Source organism: Magnolia sinica, chromosome 9, assembly GCF_029962835.1.
Source record: "Magnolia sinica isolate HGM2019 chromosome 9, MsV1, whole genome shotgun sequence".
NCBI lineage: Eukaryota > Viridiplantae > Streptophyta > Magnoliopsida > Magnoliales > Magnoliaceae > Magnolia > Magnolia sinica.
Window position 1 is genome coordinate 66,649,479 of NC_080581.1, and position 6,044 is coordinate 66,655,522.

Sequence of the window (6,044 nt, forward strand, 5' to 3'; positions counted from 1 at the left end):
ATCTGGTGCGGCGTCCACACTGAGAAGTGAAGTCTCTCTCTCTCTCTCTCTCTCTCTCTCTCTCTCTCTCTCTCTCTCTCTCTCTCTCTCTCTCTCTAGCAGATCTCAAAAAGTAATTTTCACTCTCTTTTGTTATTTTATCTTTTTCGGCCCTAATTTCTTCGATCTCTGTTTGTGATGATTTGAGGAGAGGATTTCATTCTGTTTTGGGAAATCTAACATGAGTTTTGTTTATTTTCTGACGATTTTGCTTCTTACTTGGAAGTTCTGAGGCTATTTATTGGAGGTTCTTTTCAAATCAGTAGATTTGGGTGTGTTGTTTATATTTTTTGCTTAGGTTTCACATTTTTTACTTTTAGAGGAGGTTTCTATGGATATTTCATATTTCTAGTGGTGGTTTTTATGGAGTATTTAGGCTTCTCCCTTCTTTTCTTTTTACTAAGAAACTAGATCAGGCAACTAACATGGGTCTTCAAAAAACTCGAAGAAGGCCTGCAAATCCATTCACATGTTTTCCTTAACAGGATCGACTCAAGCCCATTTGTGCAGACCAGGCTGTTGAATTTCTATGTGAAATCTGAAGAGATTGGTATGAACGTGGGGTGTTTGATGAAATTCCTGAGAGGAATTTAATCGCCTAGAGTGCGATTCAATCATTTCAAAATCTGAGAACTTCAAATTAAAAACTTCATAATGATGAAAGTTGTTAAAACCATCACAGCAAAGTGAATGGTTCAAGCTACTTTACATAACTAAACATGCAAAATTATACTTGAATCTTTGACACTTTGAATTTCATAAGTTTGGTGGTGTTTTATATAAACAACATAGTGGGTCCCCTCCACCTAATCAATGGTGGATGTTCATCTCAATGCACGGTCTTGCGGCCCATTTAAGATTTGGATTAGGCTGATTCGTAGGCTCTGGATATCAACCTTGCCACTGCAGATGTTGTCATTTTGTATGAAAGTGATTGGTACATTTTACATTTTGCTTTGCTAGTAGCATTTTAAATTGGTATTTTTTATTGTCTGGCTTCATCCTGTTATGTATATGCCAATTTTTCCTCGTTGAGAGAAAAATCAAGCTAATGGTTCTACTTTCTCATATTGGTTTTAATGGTGGATGCCATGCTCTTGAGTATATATGTTTTTCATTAATTTCCTTTTTTGTAGAAAAATAATGCCGCCTAGATGCCTAGCAGTGTTGATAGCAATCAGGTTGTAGACCTTTATCCTATATATGCATTGACAGATGCAGGTGAAAAGTTTAGAGCTCTATTATGAGCATTATTTCTTTGATTTCTATTTTCTTTCTAGAATTTTCATGGGGCTTGTGTTATTATTGTTAGGGCTCAAAGGAGAATATATATTCCTTACAACAACAAAACAAGGAAACTTGCAAAAGCAATGCCAAGAAAATATGGTAACATCCATAGATAACTGTTGTTTTCGTAAATGGGCCTTTGAGGAATTCCATCCATTTGAAATGGAGAAATGCAATCTCTCTTTTCATAATAGGCTTGTTTCAAATTTCTTAAGATGAAACCCTTTAAGAAACTCTAATTTCCTTCTAGTTTCTCCTTTTTGTTTTATTAACTTGGTCTTATTTTGATGAAAATGTAAGCCTCCATAAGAACTTTATGGCATTGGGTTTGGATTACAAAACTGATAATTTTGCCCCCATTTTTAAATGCACTAGGATGACTTCACTCCGGAGGAGCTTCATACTTGGAGTGTGTTTTAAGAAACATGGCCAACAAAACCATTAAAGTACGATTTGTTTATTGTCCGAAATGTCGGAAGCTTCTAAAAGAGTTGATCAAACATCTGGTGAGCAAAGGTCATTTTCAAACTTCAACATGATACTTGTTTTTTAGTCTGATTTTGTACACATTGCCCTTCTAAGATATTAGAATTTTTTTTTTTTGTCACATGCCTTTGGAACTTGAGGAAAGATGTTATGAGCAAACTATGTTACCAACAATACTTTATTAACTGAGTTTTGGGCTGTCAGAAGGCAAACATGCACCAGGTGGAAGTGTAGGAAGAATATGAAGGATAGAATAGAATTAAGGAAGAGGTAATCCGATGTATCTTGAAAGTTTTCGCTTAGGAGATAAAATGGAGGATGTAGTCAGATGGTTCATCATGTGCAACAAAGTCCAATGATGAGCACAATAAGGAAAAGAACCCTAATTTTTGAAGGGTCTAAAAAGAGGATGAGAGGAAGACCTAACAACGTGGATTTTGAGGTGGTGGGAAGGGATGTGTGAAGGCTTGTTTAGTTGCTGAGAAATGGCCTTAGCTAGGAATGATTGGTGAAACAGGATTTGTTAAGTTGACCTGAATAGTTTAGGCAAGGTTATGATGACAATGATGGTGATGACTTCGCTTCTGTTGAAAAAACAGAGTTTTTTTTTTCTATCTTCCTAAGTTTAAATACATTTGACTGATAATTTCCTTCTCATCTCCTTTAGAACTGTACTTCTTATCTTGGAATCATCTTAAAATGTTGCGATTGCGGTTACGGTTGCATTCATGCATTAAGGATCTGTTCAACCTTCTCTATGAAGAACGAATTGTGCTTAAAAAAATAGAACAATACATTGCTATTATTTTAGAGATTTAGGGATGTGTTTAAGGTTCTTCTAATAATTCTTTGGAAATTTGGAATCTGCCTTTTATAAATCTTCCCATCTTCATCTGAACTGCTACATCTTGTCTTGGAATTGTTTTAAAATTTTGTGGTTGTGGTTGTGGTTGCTGTTTTGTTCATGCATTAAGCATCTGTTTGGCCTTCTTTGTGAAGAAAAAAAATAAATCAATCTTCATTCCAAGTAGCTGCAGGGAGAGCAAGTGTCTAGAAAATTGAAATTTCACCTTTTGTAAAGCTTGCTTGATGGGAACAAGCACTTGACTTTTTAGGAACTAAAGTTCAATGTTTGTTTCACTGCTTTCATCCAGTTTCACATAACTGTCTGCTTTCTGAACTGATTGTATTCCGAAGGTAATCTGGGAACTCAGCGGAGTGATTCTTAACCGAGGCCCAAAGCTTTGTAATTTCGTTGAGTGGAGAGGTTACAAAGTTGTTGTATATAAAGGTAGTAAAATTATAGCTAGTCAACTATGTTTTGAGGGAGCCTTATTTATTTATTTATATGCATGTTGGTTTTATGGAAGTTGAAATCTTGAAAATGTTGGTATAGCTATTGAAATCTTAAAATCACCCAATTGATAAATAGGACCATCTTTTAAAAAACTTATTTGAAATCATCCAAAAGAAATACCAAACCTTATTCTGTTGAAATTCCTATCAAAGATACCAAATTAACAAAGTAAAATTGTCATCCCTTAAGTACTCTTGTTCCATGAATTGGATTTGCATGACTCTAAAAGGCTGGAAGACTAATGGCCTGTTTGTTAAATCTGAAATTTGAAGTCTGAATCTCAAGTCTAAATTTGAAATCTGAATTTGAAGTCGGAAAACTAATCACATATGGATTGCAATGGACCAGGCCTGAGGTAAGCTTCTGCCCTGATTTTGGAACTATTCAGGTTGTACCTATTCAAAGTTTTGATTTTACTTTGCCTCATGTAGCCCTTTGACAGTCCTACTTCCACATAATATGATCTAGACTTCCAAAATCATAACCAACCATTTTAGCTCTCCTACCTGATATGGTTTTCAATTTTGACCCATTGGTTTTAGATTTCAGATGGGTTAAACAACATTGCATTTCAGCCCTTCCAACATTTCAACCCTTAAATTCAGATGTTTTCAGTTGTAGGCAAATGCTTCTTATCTCTGTTAATTGCGATATCCATTGGTTTGGATCATTGAACATATGCCCCATTTCAAAGATTGCCTCATCTATATGATGCTCACATGATGGAGCAATGCAAAGGTGCAAGGATTTGGTGAGCTAAGTCCACATGTTTTTACAGTTGCAGGTGCTGCTTACTGGTAGGATCATACTCATGTTTTGTAGTGAAACATATTGTTTCTTCTTCTTGTTTACTGATATGATTTATTGGAAACAGGGCAATAATTATTCAAGTGATTAACAACAAATGTTATGATGGGGCTAAGGCAGATCTCTGGTCATGTAGGGTAATCCTTTTTGTTCTTATGGCAGGTTACTTGCCTTTTGAAGAAACAAACCTTATGGCATTATATAAAAAGGTGAGTTTGGATCTATGAGCCTTATGTACACTCACAAATACATACATGTATATGTGTGGCTGACATAACTACATTTGTTGTAGATCATTAAGGCAGATTCACTTGTCCCTCATGGTTCTCTACCAGTGCAAAAAACCTAATCAAAAGGATTTTAGACCCTAATCCTTTAACTGTATGTACTTTTCCTTTTTGTGCTTTGAGACAAGCACCATGCCTTCAGCTTGTTAGAATAAATTGTTGAAATTGCAGCCGGGTCTCTTTGCAAACATCTTATTATAGAGGAATGCTATTGTACACAAATAGTGGAGTGCACATGATGGGCAGTCCAAATCGTGTGCTTGTCTGCCATGTGTCCCCTTGGGAACTTGGCTGCAAATTTTCATGTGCAATTAGGCATTCTAAATATGGTGCACTTCATAGTGCAACAAGAATTCCACACTTGGATATTGCTCAAACTACATTTTGCTATTGTTCTTCTTTTAACACATTTGTGACTGCCATTTTTAGAAAGCTTGCATTTGGTAGTTTTTTATGCTGAAGTTGGGCTAAAAGGCTTTCTTCACATCATAATTAGTTGCAACTTGTTGACAGATGTGTGAAGTTATGCGGGATGTTACAAACTATTTCCCAATGGAAATAATTAGTGGAAGATGTTGTGATAAGGTACTAGAGCAATTAGCTACTTTGCATGGAAAATAGGTACAGGCAGGTGTATTTGTCATTTTACTTTTTACGGGCTCATGCTTTTCCAGCCTGGGGTGGTGTGTTTGTCTTATCTGCCTATTTCGCTACACAGTTACATCTTATTCTGTTAGTTGGATTTTATAGGAGATAGGAAAACGCATTTCAATCAGATGTGGTTCATTTTTTGTTCTTTAATAGCAGCATGTCTCTTGTTTTCTGAGAAACAGGATCTGCATAAATGGTCCCAAATGTCACTGACTTCACAAACCATAGTTTTTTTTTTTTTTTTTTAAAAAGGATCTCATCCAATGTGTATCTTTGCTATCTAGATATCTCTCATGTTACCAAAGCTGAGGCTGTGTGTGTCGGTTTTTGCAGGGGCCATACTATTGTGGTGCCGAAACTGACAAGGCATTTGGACGACACATTGTTGATTCTCACTACAAAGCATGCCTTTATGCTCAAATAAACATTAGTGGGATCAATGGAGAAGTTATTCCTGGCCAGGTAGTAATCTCTTGCTTGTATTCTCTCTTTTGCTTTAGCATCTGCTGAAGGCCTTGGGAAATACCATCTGATGAAACCTGACATATCAGATATGGAAATGTTGCTATGAAAGGGCGCTGAAAAAATGAATGTGATATATATATATATATATATATATATATATATATATATATATATATATATATATATATATATATAACATGCATATACATTCTAGTGTCCAGGCTTCTCCTGAAAAACTCTCCTTGAACTACAGGCTCTGTGGAAAATATTCCCATATAATTAACATTCAGCATGTATCTACAGGTCGCAACTGAAGTATCTCTGCAGCACAAGTGTTTGCATCTGCCAACTGATCATCGCATTTGTTTTTAGCAAGATGAAGATGAAGAGGCATAGCTTTTTCATATGACTACATTGTTTGTATGATGAAATTGATTTTCAACCATGTGCAGTAAGCTTTTGGATCAAAGCAAAGCTGAGAATATGGCATTAGTTGATGGAAATTTGATAACCAGTAAAGGCACATCCATGGAGTTCTCGCTTGCGATTGTTGAGAAGCTATTTGGCTGCGAGAAGGCATTAGATCTTGCTGTCAATGAGAACTTTAAATAGACATGTAACTATTATGTTGGCATTGTACTTTTGTGAATGGATTGAAATGAATG

The 6,044-nt window shown here is 35.7% G+C and overlaps 2 long non-coding RNA genes across 2 annotated transcripts; both read left to right on the forward strand.

Annotated features, from left to right (window-relative positions):
* Positions 1-1,173: 1,173 nt before the first annotated feature.
* Positions 1,174-2,076, forward strand: LOC131256402 (uncharacterized). The gene is made up of 3 exons (XR_009176791.1): positions 1,174-1,260; positions 1,352-1,425; positions 1,702-2,076. It is a non-coding gene; the product is annotated as an uncharacterized LOC131256402 (long non-coding RNA).
* Positions 2,077-3,940: 1,864 nt separating this feature from the next.
* Positions 3,941-5,339, forward strand: LOC131256403 (uncharacterized). The gene is made up of 3 exons (XR_009176792.1): positions 3,941-4,185; positions 4,269-4,884; positions 5,248-5,339. It is a non-coding gene; the product is annotated as an uncharacterized LOC131256403 (long non-coding RNA).
* Positions 5,340-6,044: the final 705 nt, after the last annotated feature.